At 40.7% G+C, this 17,397-nt stretch overlaps 1 protein-coding gene across 5 annotated transcripts in view; it reads right to left on the minus strand.

The window, feature by feature from the left end:
- Nucleotides 1-17,397, minus strand: part of DLG2 (discs large MAGUK scaffold protein 2) — a 746,421-nt gene that overhangs the window by 206,245 nt on the left and 522,779 nt on the right. The window lies entirely within an intron of this gene.

A 17,397-nucleotide genomic window follows, 5' to 3' on the forward strand; every position in this document is an offset into this window, starting at 1 on the left:
CTCTAAAAGAACAGAAACCTGGTACTTAATTATCTAAATATTACATTTAGAAAAAATTATTTTGTGTAAGAAGTCATGAGCAATTAACCAAACCATAGGCAACTGACTTGTACTACTAATTCAAACGAGCTTCTAAGCAGTAGGTCTACATTTCCAAAGAATCAGGAAGCAGATGGCACTAATTTTCCTTAAGGGCATTTCATTGACTATACTTGGTTCTTTAAGCCAGAGTGAGTTCAGTGTTTGGAACTCTCCTGAGGAAAATTAAATCCCAATCCCTTAAATACAAGCTGTTCTGTTTCTAAACACAGTATCTGAAAAGACTATGCTTGGGAATGGCGTTGCTTAGGAAGAAGAGGAATGAGTCGGGGTAGAGCAGTTAGGGAGCCTATCGGTAACCTGGCTGAGAAAAGTGGCCGATTTGGCAGGTGGATAATATATGTAAAGAGCTTTGAAAAGTGTGAAAAAGTGCTAACAATACAGGTGGAATAACAAAGAACATGTGCCATATTGTGACGACCTTTCCATAAATAGAAAAATTCAGAGTATTGAGATCTCAGCTGGAAAGAATTATGACATATAATTTAAGAGCTGTGGTCAGTAAGAAATCACTCTAAAAGACTTATAATAAGCTTAGCTCATAGATACTGAATCCTGTTACAGGCTAACTGAAGAGGCCAGCACATTGCCTACCATTGGAGAGAGAGGAAGTTATCATAAAACAGATTTCACATAGAGATTTTTGGTTATCTGCTGACTGGGTTTTCATTCATCCTCTGCCACTTACCAGCTGGTACAAACTCATACAAGCCAGTCTAACTCAAACACAAAACCCGCCTGCAAATGAAGATAATCGTGCTTATCTTATGGTGTTGTTATGGGAATGTGTGAGATAACAGATGTAAACAGCTTAGTACAGTGCCTAGCATATAACAAGTATGGTAACTATTAGTATTATAATGAGTCTTGCTGAAAGGGAAATGTTCTTTCCAAAATTGGCTAAAAACTTGTTTCAAACGTTTCTAAGACTGAAATAAAATGCATGGATGATGGGTATGCAGAAATTAGAGTGGGTGTTTCATTTTAATATAATTGTAGTGTGCTGAAGAACACAGCAGCATCTTGTGCAAATCATGAACTCTTTCTCATAGTAAAACTATTTTGTGATTTAACTTGGATTATATGTACACAGTCTTACTAAACATGCACATTTAAAAAATGTATTTATTTGAAAGGGAGAATGACAGAACTCTGCCATCCATTGACTCCCCAAATGGCCACAACAGGTAGAGTAAGACCCGGCTGATGGCAGAAGCTTGGAACTCCAACTGGGTCTCCCACATGAGCACAAAAGTCCAAGAATTTTGGCCATCTTTTGCTACTTTCCCAAGTGCATTAGCAGGAAGCTGGATAAAAAGCAGCGCAACTAGGACTTAAACTGATAGCCATCTTGGGTACCAGTGTTGTGGATAGAGGCTGTGTTACAATACCTGGCCCTAAATAAGTACTTTTAATGTGACATTGGGCCACTTGGCTCTCTTCTGAATGGTCTTTGTTGACATAATAGACAGAAGCCTAGACTGGAAGTCCCTGATTTGAATGCCAACTCTATCAGACTGTGAGTTCTAGCACATCAAAACTTTTTGGAGGGTCAGCAGATAACAAGGGTCCTGGGATCCCTTAATCCCATATCAGACTACCTGGTTTTGAGTCCTGGCTCTGCTCCCAGTTTCAGCTTCCTGCTAATATGCAAGAATGAGGCAGCACAAGTAACTGCATCCCTGTCACACATATGGGAGGCTTGAACTGAATTTCTCATTCCTGGCTTTGATTTGGCCCAGCTGCAGATTTAGCATCATTTGGGAAGTGAACCAGTGGTTGGAAGATCTGTGTTTTTCTCTCTTGGTTTTTTTCTCTTTTTACCTCCCTCTGTTTCTCTCTGCCTTTCAAATAAATAAAATGGAACAATTAACAAAAATCCTTTCCAAACCTCAAATTTCACATTTGTAAAAACAGGAATAAGAGTTACGTTAATCTTCGCATGACTCTGAAAGAATATCATGAAACAATGATAATACATCCTGAGTTTTTAGTCTTTACAAAATTATCTCACCCTCACTGCATCCTGTGTTACCTTCCAGAAGTAGGGTTGTAAAGTCAGAATCTGCAGCCAAGGGTTCAGAACTAGTCAAAAATAGCAATAACCGTCGCTGCCTTGGAGATGGCTGGGTCTTTGAAAGGTGAAGGGTAAGCTGCAGAGATAGGTCTAACAAGGGGAGGCGAAGAGTTTTGGATATACACAACCAACATCAACTTGGGGATCTGAGGTCAAGCCTCAGTCTCCAATGCTTATCACCAATAATATGTGCTCCCAAATATTTATCTAGAATGGACATCTAAAGGTAAATATGAGGAGAATGCTAGAGGCCCCAAATATGCCATATGAATTAAAAAGGATGGAGAACAGAACCAAAGCACAGCAATTTTGTTCAACACAAACTCTTTGTAACCACAAGACTCCGGCGAGAGCCTTAGTGAGGAAACACATGAAGAGGCAAAGCAGAGGGCCACTGAACAGGCGTTCGTGTGTGTGTGTGTTTGTGTGTGTGTGTGTGTGTGCGTGTGTGTGTGTGTGTGTGTGTGGAGAGAGAGAGAGAGAGAGAGAGAGAGAGAGAGAGAGAGAGAGAGAGAGAGAGAGAGAGACAGGAGAGACAAAGAGTATGTGATTATCTTTTTCTTTTTAATTGAAATGAGTAGATTTCACATTTTTCACAATACAGGTTTATAAATATTGGTATTCCAACCTCCCCTACCCCCTTCTCCCTTCTCATCGAACCTCCTTATTATTTTTTCCCAAATTATTATAATAGCATTTGCATTCACTTCACAGTAACAAGCTTAGCTTTCTGATATTGAAAGGTATCATGATAGCAATTGCAGGAATGAGAAGAAAACTCAAGTTGCATATATTAAAAGTAAGCTAAAATTAAAAACAGAAATCCTATTACATGCGAGTATGGATAATTGCTGTATATAGTAGTTTTAGCATGGGTTTTTGACACACAATAAGCATTAAATACACATCAGCAGGAATTATCTTCTCTTTTGGAGCAAGGGAGCAGGCGGAGGCACTTAGCTGACCTCTACCTCCTGCGCAGTGACAAAAGAGAGCTGGGGAGAAGCAGCAGGAGCTGAGCTCTCAGGGCTGCCACTGAAGCTAGAGGAGAGGTGAGGCTACCTAGGAACTGGTGTTTTCCTATGCCCTCCAACCTATCTCCAAGCATCCAAGCATCAAAAATGAATATGGAGTCTTTTACTCAAGAAACCAGGCCAGCAGATGAAATGGCACATCTATTTACGAGTCCAGGAATTAAATATAAGTTAAACGAAAAGGCCTCAAACAAAATAGGATGAACAGATGCCAAAGATATGCCATTTCCTTTCACAGTGATCCTAAAAAGGCTTCAGTGCCCTTAAACAACACATATTGGCTGATTAACTGGCAATTGCATAATGGAATGCCAATAATAAAAATGGTTAGCTCTGAATAGAACTCTTCATGTATTCACAAAATTAATAATCTATGTTTTTGTGCTGCATCTATATGGAAGAAATTTGGTAATCAGACAAAAAGGGCAGGAAATAACAATGACTCATGAGTGTTCAGCTTTGGTAACCTGAATAATTGCTCTAGCATTGGTTGTTGGACCTCAGGTCATGTTAAGTGGCTAACAAAATAAAGGCTCTAGTTCTTTTAGTTCGTTTGGCATTAAATCACACAGCATCTCTGCCACAGAAAAGTACTATTATGAGCACTTGTTGGGGAAATAGCACTTGTTGGATTGTTTTGGCTTTGTCAGATGTTTCTCTAAGAAGGTTCTAACAGGAGCAAACAGGCTGGTGTCCAGAAGATGGTAATGGGGCCCCTATTGTGTCATTTTCATATGATTAGTTAGGGTGATTGAAAAGTCCAGTTAGAAAGCAGACATATCGGGTCCAGTGTAGTAGCCTAGTGGCTAAAGTCCTTGCCTTGCAAACACTGGGATCCCACATGGGCATCAGTTCTAATCCCAGCTGTTCCTCTTCCCAACCAGCTCCCTGCTGGTGGCCTGGGAAAATAGTCGAGAACGGCCCAAAGCCTTGGGATCCTGCACCCACATAGGAGATTTAGAGGAAGTTCCTGGCTCCTGGGTTCGAATTGGCGCAGAACCGACTGTTGTGGTCACTTGGGGAGTTGATTATCAGACAGAAGATCTTTCTCTCTGTCTCTCCTCCTCTCTGTATATCTGACTTTGCAATAAAAATGAATGAATCTTTCAAAAAAATAGGTTGTGATGAAATAAAGGGAATACAGGCATATTTGATTTTCAAAGTTTCTGCTTCTTTAAGCTTTGCAAATCGCAACCTCCTTATTTATTAAGAGACAGATTTTGATTTTTCTCATGCAGTTTTAAAAGATAGACTGGCATAATAATTAATGTTAAATTCTACCAATACTGACATAGCTCCACCAAAGATAGCTGTTGCTGCTGCTGATGAAAGTGAAGTAAACGATTTGGATGAATGTTTCAGAAGCAGAAATCTGAGTTTTTGGTAAGATGGAAGGAAGCTGGGTATAGGTAGAGGCTAAGGAGGGGTCTTATATTGCTAAGCTGTGCCATGGTTTGGCTGGGCTGGACCCAAAGAAAGTTCTCATTCTTATTTGTTGAACTCAAGTCGGAGACATTGTTCTGTGTCTCTTCAGTGCACATGAAAGTTTCCCCTAGCTAGGTGGAGTTTCATGGACCAATAAAGGTTAACCAAGCCAATTTCTTTTAGAAATTTCAAGTTACTTCAGGTTTCTAGAACTGGAGCAGAAAGAGATTCTAATAGATGAAGTTTGTTAAATATCAGCAGTTTTTTTTGCAATTCATGTGAATGTTCTTGAAAGAGGTGATGGCAAGAAACTAAACACACTCTGTTGGGAAGGAATTTCATTGTAAATGCGCTATAAATGATAATGTAATGATTCATCAATCCAGTCCCCAGCGAGGGGGAAACATTATCTTCTACGGTACATCTGTGCTGTTGAAGTATTTCACATGCAAGATTGAATTCTTATTTAGCCTTGGGAAAACCACATGCTCTGCCTTTTAACCCAGTATCTTTAGCTGTGAAAGCTCATTACCTCTGAGGCCCAAAAATGTGTTTATAATGAAGGTAACTTATAACTGGATATAAGAGAAATATCTCTTAAGACACTATAGGAAGCCTATAATCTGAAACCTGTAAACCCACCAATGAAAAAATAATGACCAAATAACAAAATGGAACTTCATTAACATTATTACTGAGTCACAATATAACATGCCAATTGTTAGGGAATGGTAACAGGTAAAAATCAGCCAAGAAAAAAAAATCTTTTTATATTCCAAGTAGCCTATCTTTTCCATAGAAATATCTTGGAAATCTTTGCTTTATACCATGGGAATATCTTGGAAATCTCTGGTTTATACCCAAGAGTCCTGAAGAACCACATCAATAATCCATTAAAAGAATAATCTAATACTCATCATGACAAAGACAAATCAGAAATAACCTGAAAGTTTAATAATGATAAATTGTCTAAATCAAATTTGTCACATCTGTATGATAGGATTTTAAATTTCTTGAAAATTCACTTTTACAAAAGAAATAGCAATGATATAAGAAAACAGTTACAAATCATCATTAGTTTTAAAAGGGGAAGATATAGTGGATCAAGCCACAGCCTGCAGTGCTTGTGGGAGCCAAATTAGTCCTACGTGCTCCACTGCTAATCCAGCTCCCTGCTGATGTTCCTGAGTGAGCAGCAGAAGATCCCCCAAGTGCTGCATCCGTGAGGAAGACACAGATGAATCTCCTGCTTTAACCTAGCTCATTCTTGTCCATTGTGGGCATCTGGGGAGTGAATCTGCCTCTAAATAGATATGAATCTACCTCTAAATAGATATGTAAATATCTATTTAAATATTAAAAACACGAAAAAAGATGTTATAAATGACTATGCACAATCTGATTCTAATATAATATATAGTAAATAAGTGAAAAAGATCTGTAACAAAATCAGTAGATATTTTTTGGCTAGTTTCTCATTTTTTAATAATTTACAAAAACTCTAACAAACTATTAATTTAAATTATTTAATCTCCTAAGTAAAATGTTGACAAGAAGTAGAGATGTAGAAAAGAATAATGCATTTTCCAGTGTTGTGGCATAGTGTGTTAAGCTGCTCCTTGCAGCGAAGGCATCTCAGATGAATGCTGGCTCAGGTTTTGGCTGCTCCACTTTCAATCAAGCTCCTTGCTAATGCACCTGGTAAGGAAGCAGAGGATACTCCCAGGTATTTGAGTCTCTGCATGCATGTGGGAGATCCGAAAGAAGTTCCTGGTTCCTGGCTTCAATCTGGCCCAGCCCGGGTCATTGCAACCATTTGAAGAGTAAACCAGTATATGGAAGATTCCTCTCTCTCTTTGCCTCTGCTTCTTCCTCTCTGAAACTCAGCCTTTCAAATAAATAAACAAGAATCACTTCTTGGATTTTTGGCTAAGATCAAGTACAGTATCAAATAAACAAGAAGAGTACATTTGAATATCTGAAAAACTCTGCTCATGCTAAACATAATATAATTGATCTGCACCAGGATGGTAAGCTGTATATACAACTTCTTACATATATTTGATGCACAGAAATATGGCTGAAACCACTGGTTGCCCTGGGTAACAGAATAATTTTTCTTTTTTATATGCTTTTTTTCCTCAAAGTGTCAACAATAGGTCTATAACACTATTTTAATCAGAAAAACAAGTTTTCAAAAAGATAATTAAGCAGGAAATAGTTAGGTATTTAGTGAACACTTAAGTATTTATTAAAAATCATTGCAATAGTAAGTCAAACATACCAAAATTCTGACTCTGAATACAAAATCTACCTTACTCCCCATAGTTGTCATTTTCTAAAACATAATAAAAATCTGAGAAGAAAGTTTTGGCAATTAAATAAGATATAAACATTGACAGCACCTACTTAGCACCATTAGCTTATATTAGAGTTACAGATCCTTTGGCAATAAATTCTCTAGGAAAAATCAGATTCCACAGCATATGAAAGCACTTTAATGCGGCTCTTAGAAAAACAGACATGATGACTAGAAGACAAAGAAAGGTGCAAAAATAAGCAAAATTTCAAGCTAGGAAACTGGAACACTTGACAGTATCAAAATGTTCATTTAGAAATTTGCCAATACTTCTGAATTTCCTGTTCCACACCAGGGAGTGCTGTGGATGTTGGGAGTAAGTGCCTGCAAAGGCAGGTGAGGGCCCTGCATTCCTTTCTTAGGTCATATTAAAGTGGCTGGAGGACCAATTAGCAAAAACATAAAAGGAATCTAAATACGTGAGGTGATGATGCTGTAGAAGTTATTTTTTAATCTGAAAACCTCATATTTATCCCTTTTAATCTCCCCAACCCCTACTTCACAATACATTGGAAAGCCAAGGATGTTTCGGATGTTGCAGTAGTTTACTCAAAGACTCACACATAATAGCTCATTTTGTGAAGTGAGTCTAGCAAAGAGTGAGGAAGCAGTGACCGTGAACAAGGAAGGAGAAAAAGGCAATACAACGATGTACCAAGGAGCTATTCACTGTTAGGAATGGCTGGGAATCATTCTCTCTGAGACCTTCTGAGGAGCATGCGTAACACAATTCAGAACTGCTGATCCAAGCCGTGAGAGGACAGTCTCTCTATCCTCTGGTTCCTTTCCCCTCCACAGGTAATGGTCTCACAGCACAGAGGATTAGACTATCTCCTGCAATAGAGTCATCTGATATCTGAGTGTAGTTTACACACCCAGTTACTATATTTCAGATCTGGTTCCCTACTAAAGCACGAGGAAGGCAGCGGAGGATGACCCAAATATGTGGGCCCCAATCATCCAGTTGGGAGACTTGGATAGGGATTCTGGCTCCAGGCTTTGGCTCGGCCCAACCCTAACCATCGCAACCATTTGGGAGATGAACCAACAGATGCAATATATTTTCTTTGTCTCTCTGTCATTCTGTCTTTCAAATACAAAAATGAAATATTTAAGAAAAAGAATTGCTACATGGGGTGTTAACTGCCTTGCATATCTAATTTTGTGCATGCAAGAGCAGTGAGTGGACCCCTGGGTAGAACGTAGAGAAAATGTGGGCTGCTGAGACAAGGTTCTAACAGGTCACACCTGCAGGAAGCTGGCTGCTGTGGCAAGGTGCGTTCTCTTAGGAAAGATGCAGGGCTGACTGAAAGAAATGAGCCTACCCTTAAGATTCAATTAAGCCATGTAAGAGCATAGAACATTGACAAGCGTAGCTAGGGCCCGGCGCTGTGGCCTAGTGGCTAAAATCCTCACCTTGAACACACCAGGATCCCATATGGGCACCAGTTCTAATCCTGGAGGCCCCATTTCTCATCCAGCTCCCTACTTGTGGCCTGGGAAAGCAGTCAAGGATGGCCCAAAGCTTTGGGTTCCTGCACCCGTGTCGGAGACTTGGAGGAAGCTCCTGGCTCCTGGTTTTGGATCGGCGCAGCACCGGCTGTTGTGGTCACTTGGGGAGTGAATCACTGGATGAAAGCTCTTTATCTCTGTCTCTCCTCCTCTCTCTATATATTTGACTTTGCAATAAAAAAAAAAACATGAGTAGCTAACACTCACCAAGCGCATACAGGCATTTTGCATGCGTTTTATAAACTGCTCTTCAAAGTCAACTCTACAAAGTAGATTATAACTTTGCTTTTATTTAATTTATTTCTTAAAAAAGATTTATTTATTTACTTGAAAGGCAGATTCAGAGGAGAATAGAAATAGAAAGACAGAAAGATAAAAAGAGAGTTTTGTTCATCTACCAGTTCACTACTCAAATGCACACAACAACTGGGGCTGGACCAGAAAGAAGTCAGGAGTCAGGAACTCCAACTAGCTCTTCCAGACCGGTGGCAGGAACCCAAATATTTTGGCCCTAATCTGCTTTCCTGGGCGCACATTAGCAGCAAATTGGATCGGAAGCACAGTCGCTGGGACTTGAAATGGCATCCTTTGAAACAGGATGGAAGCAAACCAAGTGGCAGCTTAACCTGCTATACCATGACGCCCACCTAAGAGCCATTATTTGATGGGATGTAGAACCCAAAATCTGAGGAAGGAATTGTATGGTAGAAGGTCAACACTTAAGTCCATTAGAAATAGTAGATACCCTTTTTAAATCAAGAAAGACAGTTGGTTTGCATTAACTCTGCCAGTTCTCTCTCTGCTTGTGGCCTGGGAGGCAGTGGGAAGATGGCCCAAGTCCTTGGGCCCCTACAACAGCATGGGCAACCCAGAGGACACTCCCGGCTCCCAGCTTTGGATCACCTCAGGTCTAGCTTTTGCAGTCACTTGCAAGTGAATCAGTGAATGGAAGACCTTCTCTCTGTGTCTCCCCTTCAAATTCCCATGTGGGGAAGCAGAAGATGGCAGCATAGAATACAGACACATTTGATAAGACCGAGAATCTTCAGACAGGGAGAAGTACAATAAGTACATTACAGGGAAAAAATAGGGCTCAGGCAGTGAGCAGGGGATGTCTGGAGACCCCCTGGACACAGGGAAGCTGTGGCAACTGGACAGCAGTGTTGTAGTGGACTGAAAAGCCCACCAGCATTCAGAAGCAGCAACTCGGACCCCGGCGATCCAGGCTCCAGTGATCCAGGCTCTGGTGATCCATTTCCAGCACCAGCCAGACATCCAGCAATGGCCTCCACACGGATGTTGTGACCTCCAGGTGAGAGCCCGGGTTTCGCGTGGGGAGCTAGGAAGGCGAGTGCAGTCTGGGACCGGACAATCAAGCTGGGTGACAGGGTCCAGACACAGGTGGAGATAGTAGGGGACTCGGGGCGCCATCTTGCATGGAGAGGCGGAACGCGGAGTTGACCGAGCGGCACAGAGGAGGCTCGTTTCTGGCTGATCACACGGAACTGATCCATGTAGGGAGGGTAGCACCAGCTGAGCTCCCTGCAAGGTCAGTGTGGTCCCTGGAGCTGAAAGCCAGCAGCCGCAATTCTCCAGCAGCGTCCTGCCTGGCGCCATCTCAGGTAGCAGGGCAGCAAGTGTGGACCCCAAGTGAAGGTCCAGAGTGGTCGTGTTACTAGCTAATTGCACTGAGCTGAGCCCACAGCACCAGCCTTGCAGCCTGTAGGGTCTGTGTGGTCCCTGGAGCTGACGGTCGACAGCCCCCTGATCTTTGCTGGTGGCCCTATGAGCGCCATCTTGGGCATTGAGGCAAGTGCTCCAAACACTGATGAACTGCAAGGAGTGGCAAACTGTGCATGCGCTAATTCAGAAGCTCTCAGATAACAGTGTCACGGGACCAGACACTCTTACACTGAAGGGAGGACAGCTGAGCTGCCTAAGAACTAAGCTGGGAACAAAATCACCATCACCTTAGAGCACTACACAAGCTCCGCAGGAAAAAACAGCCCCAACAAGGCGCCAACTCCAACCAAAATAACCCCAGGAGGTACTCAGACTTATCGGCCAGCAGGGGGCGACAAGCTTAGTGCTGCCTACAGTGCCGCAGACAAAGCAATTATTCAGGACAGCTATGTTTTCCAAATTCAGGCTACTGATTGAACATAACAAATAACTTGCAGACCTGTAGGTAATACTCCATAGAGATGATTTAGTCTACCAGATTGGCAACTACAAAAGGTAAAAGACAAGACAAAGGCACTATGAATGTTACTGAAAACTCTCCAACAAAGGAGCAAAAGCTTCGCCCACTCTCAGAGTTAAACTGAGGAAGACAAAATGGGGGACAAAGAACTCAGAAAACTCCTTGTAAAGCTGCTGGTCAACAATGAGAAGTACAAACAAGAGTTCAAATTCCCATGTGGTTGCAGGGGCCCAGGATCTCAAGTCATCTACAAAGTTTTCCCATGTCACAAGCAGAGAGCTAAATTAGAAGTGGAGCAGCTACGACAGGAACTGGAGCAGCTATGATAGGAACTGGCACCTACATGGTAAGCCTTTGCCACAGGTAGATTAGCTTGCTGTGCCACCTTCCTGCTGATGTCTTATCAATCAATTTTGGACAAATTATTTCCTGTCTGTTTTCCATAATTTCTTTCCTTTTTTTCAAACTATTCATTTGAAAGGCAGAGTTAGAGAGAAACAGAAACAGAGAAAGAGGGAGAGGGAGATTGAAAGAATCAGCCTGCCTCCGGTTCATTCCCAAAAGGCCACAGCAGTTGGGACTGGGCCAGGAATGCCGTGATATTAGCCTGCAATGTTACAGCACCAGCTCCGATAATTTAGTTTTTTTTTTTTTAAGACTCAAGGCATGTCACTTCATCTAAATGTTGGATTTTACATTTGTTAAAGAGGTGGTAGAACACATGGCAAAATTTACATTTAGCATACTGCCTGGCATACAGTTAGGGTTCCACTATTTGAATATTTGCTACTTTATTAATGAAGACTACATGGTAGTTTAATTTCTGGAGTACATGTGAAATCAATCCACATGTCCTAAACTTCTCACCACACAGATTTTGGCATCAGAAAATTCAGATACAGACTAAGACCCAAATGCCCTCCATGTCCTACTGACCACATGAATGTCTTTTTAACAATCACAAGCTATGATTGATTGTGGCCTCCATATTCACAAATAGGAACATGTTATATGGCTATATACTATTGTTAATTAGTATCTGATTACTGTCCTTTTCATACCTCTCTTGTGATCTTAAGAAACATCCATCATAGCAGTTACTGCATTTTGCTGAAATTATCTGCTTAATGCTTCTTACCTTGAGCAGGTGGAAAGTACCTTTAGGCTGATACTAACTCTGATTTGCATGCGTTAGATGTAATGGCACAGGACAGTGTGCTCACCTCCTGTTCCTCTCATTTGCTTTCCTGAACTCCCAAGGGCCCTTAAGGTCCTCACGTCAAACTCCTCACTCTAATGCCTTTCTCTAAAGCCCTTCACAAGACACCCACCTACAACAGACACTGGTAAGGAGGAAACAGACCAATTTAGTGGAATATGGGCAGCAACAGGGTAATGCTAGACAGAGGGTGGGAAGAATCTGATTTGAGAGACTTTATCCATTATTTTAATTACTACTTACTTAAAAACCTTTTTCTTGCTTACTTCTGCCAAGCATCTTAAGGAGATCAAGTGTCATCGTTACCTTCCGAATTATTTGGGAGAAATAAATTACAGATCCAAAAATCTCTATTTCTGAGAACTTATTTAAACAGTGAATTTGGTGAGCCAAGGTCCACTTTCTGGAGCAGAAGCCAAGACAGTTACATAACCAGAAGTTCTGTGCGAGAAACAAAATCTGCAGGTGCTCAGAAAGCTAAATTAAAGTCTTGACTCCTGACTTGCCGTTTGTCCAGGAAGCATTACAGGTAGTCTAAAGAAAATAGCCAGCACAGGAGTAGTAATTGCAATAATGCAGAATGAAACACTGTATTCATCTTCCAGCCAGTGTGATTTAAAATGCTGTGCAGATTTGTTGGCCCAAACACGAACTGAGTTAGTTAATTGCTTAATGAGCCACCTTTAAAATAAACATGTATCTATATACATACATGTATATATATTTTTTGGTAAAATTTGGCCCAAGGCACTCTAATTTCAGCACTTTTTTCCTCTGAGAATGAGTCCTCTTTATAAAAAATTGCAAGATCTAAATTGCAGGCAGGGGCAGAGTGAAATGCATAATCCTAAGAGAATGAATACTGTTGACAGCTCTTCCAAGTCTCACATTCAGTTTTTAGAAGGGGAGAAGAGCAGTGACTGAAAACATATCACACGCCAGACAATCTGCTCCTGGGCTTTCAATAAATCACTAGATGAAGTTAGAGAAATGGGCACCAGCATCCTTGGATTAGAAATTGTGAGAGCTTGAACCTAGTACAATGGCTCGACAAGTGAATCCCCCATCTCCAAGCGCCAGCATCCTCCAGGTGTGCTGGTTTATGTTCCAGCTACTCCATTTCTCATCCAGCTCCCTGCTTGTTGCCTGAGAAAACAACACAGAACGGCCTAAAGCCTTGGGACACTGTTCCCATCTAGGAAGCCTGGAAGAAGTTCCTGGCTCCTGGCTTCAAATCGGCTCAGCTAAGCCATGCAGCCATTTGGGAAGTGAACCAGTGGATGGAAGAACTTTCTCTCTGTCTCTCCTCCTCTCTGTAAATCTACCTTTTCAATTAAAAAAATAATAAATCTTACCAAAAAATAAAGAAATTGTGACAATCTGGAACATTATTGTGGCACAGTGGGTTGTCATTACCTGAGACTCTGGCATTTCTTATGGACACCGATTCAAGTGCTGGCTGCTCTGCAGCTGATCCATCTTCCTGCTAATGCAATTGAGAACATTACAGAAGATGGCCTAAGTACTCGGACCCTCTATGTTACCTGTAGTGCTACCATCCCATATGGTGCCAATTTGAGTCTCAGCTGCTCCACATTTATTCTAGCTCCCTGCTTATGGCCTGGGAAAGCAGTGGAAAATAGTTCAAGTTCTTGCAACCCTGAACCCATGCTGGAGACCTGAAAGAAACTCCTGGATGGACCCAGATCCAGCCACTGAGGCCATCTTGGGGAAGGAATTAGTACATGGAAGATCACCCTCTCTCTCTTCTCTTTGTATCTGTGTCTTTCAATGATAATAAAACTTTCAAAATTTGGTTTAAAAAAAGTAAAGCATGAACATACCTCTCAGTAAAACCATGACCTCTGCAATTATCTTCCCCATCAGCTCTCCTTACTGAACACTGCCCTTAGAACATGCAGTCCAAAATCAGATACATAGGTATTCTTGTTTTGCGCACACAGGGAACCAGGTAAAGAGGACTCATCAATGACCAAAATGTTACCGACAGGCTATTGTAAGAAGTGATCATGACTGAGAGTCTCTACATGTGATGCCCCTTCTTGTCATTAGGAGCTCTGCACTGATGACTTAGTCATCTTCAGCCTCCCATTGTTTCTCCTCATGTAGCTCCCTCTGTGGCATCATTTGCCGCACAAGGAGGTCTTCCCAGGTAATGAAATGACGTGCATTTTGTGACGATGTCAAATGAGTCATTTGATTGTCATGCAGACAGACATTTAATGTGAATCAAGTTCACCCTGTGGGAGTCCTGTAAGTTTCCTGTTTAATTTTATATTTATTCTAAAGTAATGGACTTGACACCCTGGGCTGACTAATATCTATGTGTGACCAAGGTAAGGACACAGTTAGCCAGCTTTTGCAGTCGTGAACAAAATTACAGGCAGAAAAAAATACAATTGGATGTGAAGACAAAGAGTATTGAGCAAATATGCTTAGACTACACTCAGAGAGAGCAAGCTAATAGCGTGTGTGTTTCCATTGCCCACCTTCATATAAGGGCTCACACAGAACCTCCCAAATCAAAGCGTGCTCTGAAGCAGAGCAAGCAGTAGAAGTAGCTCATCCAGGAGCTTTTTAGAATTACAGTTCAAGCTGCTCTCAGAGTTACTGAAGCCAAACCTGCATTTTGACAGGATCCCCTAATGACTCATACGTACATTAACATTTGAAAAGTCCTGATTTATAATGCATATTTACTGTTGGGGCTGGTGTTGTGGAATAGTGGTTTAAGCCTCGACCTGAGATGCTGGCTCCCATATGGGCATTGGTTCAAGACCCGCCTGCTCCACTTTGGTTCCCATTCACTGCCACCGCACCTGGGAATGCAATGGAGCATCCTGCTGGAGCCCCTACACACAGGTGGGAGACCTGGAAGAAGCTCTGGGCTCCTGGCTTCAACCTGTCATTGTCTTGGCCACTGTGGCTGTATGGAGAGTGAAGCTCCCTCTTCCTCTCTGTCTCTCCTCCTCTCTGTATATCTGACTTTGCAATTAAAAAAAAAAGAGTAAAACTGAGGCAGAAGAGACCAAAATGCAGGCAACTACAGAGGAATTGAGGAGAAAAGATAAAGAAGGAGTAAGAAAAGGAAGTTATGGTGTGAAAAAAGCTTATAAACAGTTATTTCTCTTTTGTATATCCATTATCTAATTCAATCATTATCTAACTCCATGTGATATATATATTATAACTATTTTACAGACAAGGAAACTTACACTTCGGTAATTTAGTTAAGACAACAACGATGGTAACTGGCAGAGCTGGAATTCAAACATTCAGTCCTTTAATCCCTCAGGAGGCACTGAAGTCAATGTCCGACAGAGGCTATTCCAGGCTACTTACCTGACGTTACCAACTGTTTCCTCCTATGTATAAATGAGGTAGCAATTGTAACGAGCCTAACTAGGAAACTCAATAAATAACACCATGGTTTCAAAAGACCTTTGAAAAGGTCTTATTGCTGATAACTACAGTTCTAATTTGTCTGGTTTTGTATGGTGATCAAAAATTCTTGGGAATGATTGAAGAATGTTGATGAAATTTTGAGAATTTGATGGAGAACTCTCAAATCCATCACACACCAAATATTCCAAAGACAGAATAAATAATACCTATATATTTGTCTTAACAAATGTAAAATTTACATAGGTTTCAAGGTCTCAGATATCATTAAAAAATATTCCTATCAACAGAACCTAAAAATACAATTGCTTTTATGTAGTTAAAATAATTGAATCCTATGCTGCATGAGGGTAGTGCCACGTCTGATTTGTCCTTCAATGTCTAGCACCTTATCTGGAACATAACATAATAGCTACTTGATAAATACTCAGTACCTTTGAAATTCCATCACGTCCTAACTCATACGATCATTTGCTTTTTTGTCTTGTCTTTATTCTCTTACTAGAAAGCTACACATCAATACATACACAGTAAAATACAGACATAAGAGAAGAGCACAGAATCATTAAAACTGACGGTAAAGAATAGGCATGGAGTACAACAATTAAGAGATCCCTTGGCCTTCCAGTATCACATGTCAGAAGTGCTGTTTCTGATTCCAGCTTTCTGCTGGAGTGCGTTCTATGATACAACAGATAATGGCTTGTGTTCTTGGCTGTGCCATCTATAAGCAAAACCCAATTAGGTAACATTCCTGGCCCAGCTTTTAAAGTCAATTGGAAAATGAACTAAAGGACAGGAGATCTTTGCATCTGTCTCTCTGCTTTTCAAATAAAATGAATGTAACTTTTAAGTATTTTTTTCTTAATAGCTGCGAGGAGTCAGCAGCTGTGACAACTGTGGATTCCTTGGCAGAGTCCCTTCCTCCAGTCTCTAGCATTCACTGTCAAGGCAGTGGAATTAACACCAGCTTCATAGAGGCTCGGTTTATCCTTTTTTTTCCTGTTTTGTTCTTTTATTTCCATGGCACGTAGGGTACCTCAGGAGGAGTATAAAGGGCTGATGACAAATATTAATTGACAGTCCAACGGACTTTGCTTTATATACACTGTATTTCAATACGAGATTTATATAATATAGATGCTTACAGTACAAATAATTTTAAATCTCCTCTATTTTGTCTTCAAAATAGACCCCGAAAAGGTTTATGTCACCGGCTTGAATTATATTCATTTTTTCAGATAGAAATTTGAGGACTAAGAAGTCAAGCCATTATTTCCTTCTGAGCATCTAATACAAGATTTTGGGAAAATGTGTTTCATTTGTCTAATTCCACTTACCCTGGTTTTATCCATCACAAAAACCTTATTTGTGTGCTTTGTTATGTTTGCTTTACCTACTGAACCTTAAAGTCAAAGCTCTAAATTCCCGGCAATCAAAGTCCAGGTTAGGTAAGTTTAAAACAAAGTCATACAAAACAAAAACAAAAACAATCAAACAAAAGAAATTATCCCTGAAATGTCTGCCCAACTATGATAAATACTTTGCTAATCACATTGTTCAGGGAAGGTAGGAGCCCTGTCTGGGGCTTATTGAAGGGAAATCTCAGTTTCAATAGAAATGTAAATATTTTGTAGTATCCTCTACTTTCCTTCTTAATTCCTCTCTTCATTCACTCCACTTAAACTATTTCGGGGAAATGGAGTCCCTATCTTTTTAAGTCATAAGAGGCAGCTATCAGCATTGAAAATTTCTAGATTCTTGCTGTATGCTAGAGGATGTGGCTTACACGTAGCTGACTCCCAGAAATACCAACATGAAAATCAATAAAACTGAAAAATTAAAGTTGCCATTTTAAATTTAAGCTCCATCTCATCTAATCTATTTAAATTTTGGCTTTTTACTGTAACTACAAAGGATTCTCCCAAATGTGTTTTTCACATAAGTAAGAATCCCTGGAGATGAACGCAGACACAAATCTGCCTGGAGAGTAATGGGTTCCAGCAACATACTAAAAATGCCTGGTAGAGAAAGAAGAACAGCTGA

This window comes from Ochotona princeps, chromosome 4 (assembly GCF_030435755.1).
Source record: "Ochotona princeps isolate mOchPri1 chromosome 4, mOchPri1.hap1, whole genome shotgun sequence".
Classification (NCBI taxonomy): Eukaryota; Metazoa; Chordata; class Mammalia; order Lagomorpha; family Ochotonidae; genus Ochotona; species Ochotona princeps.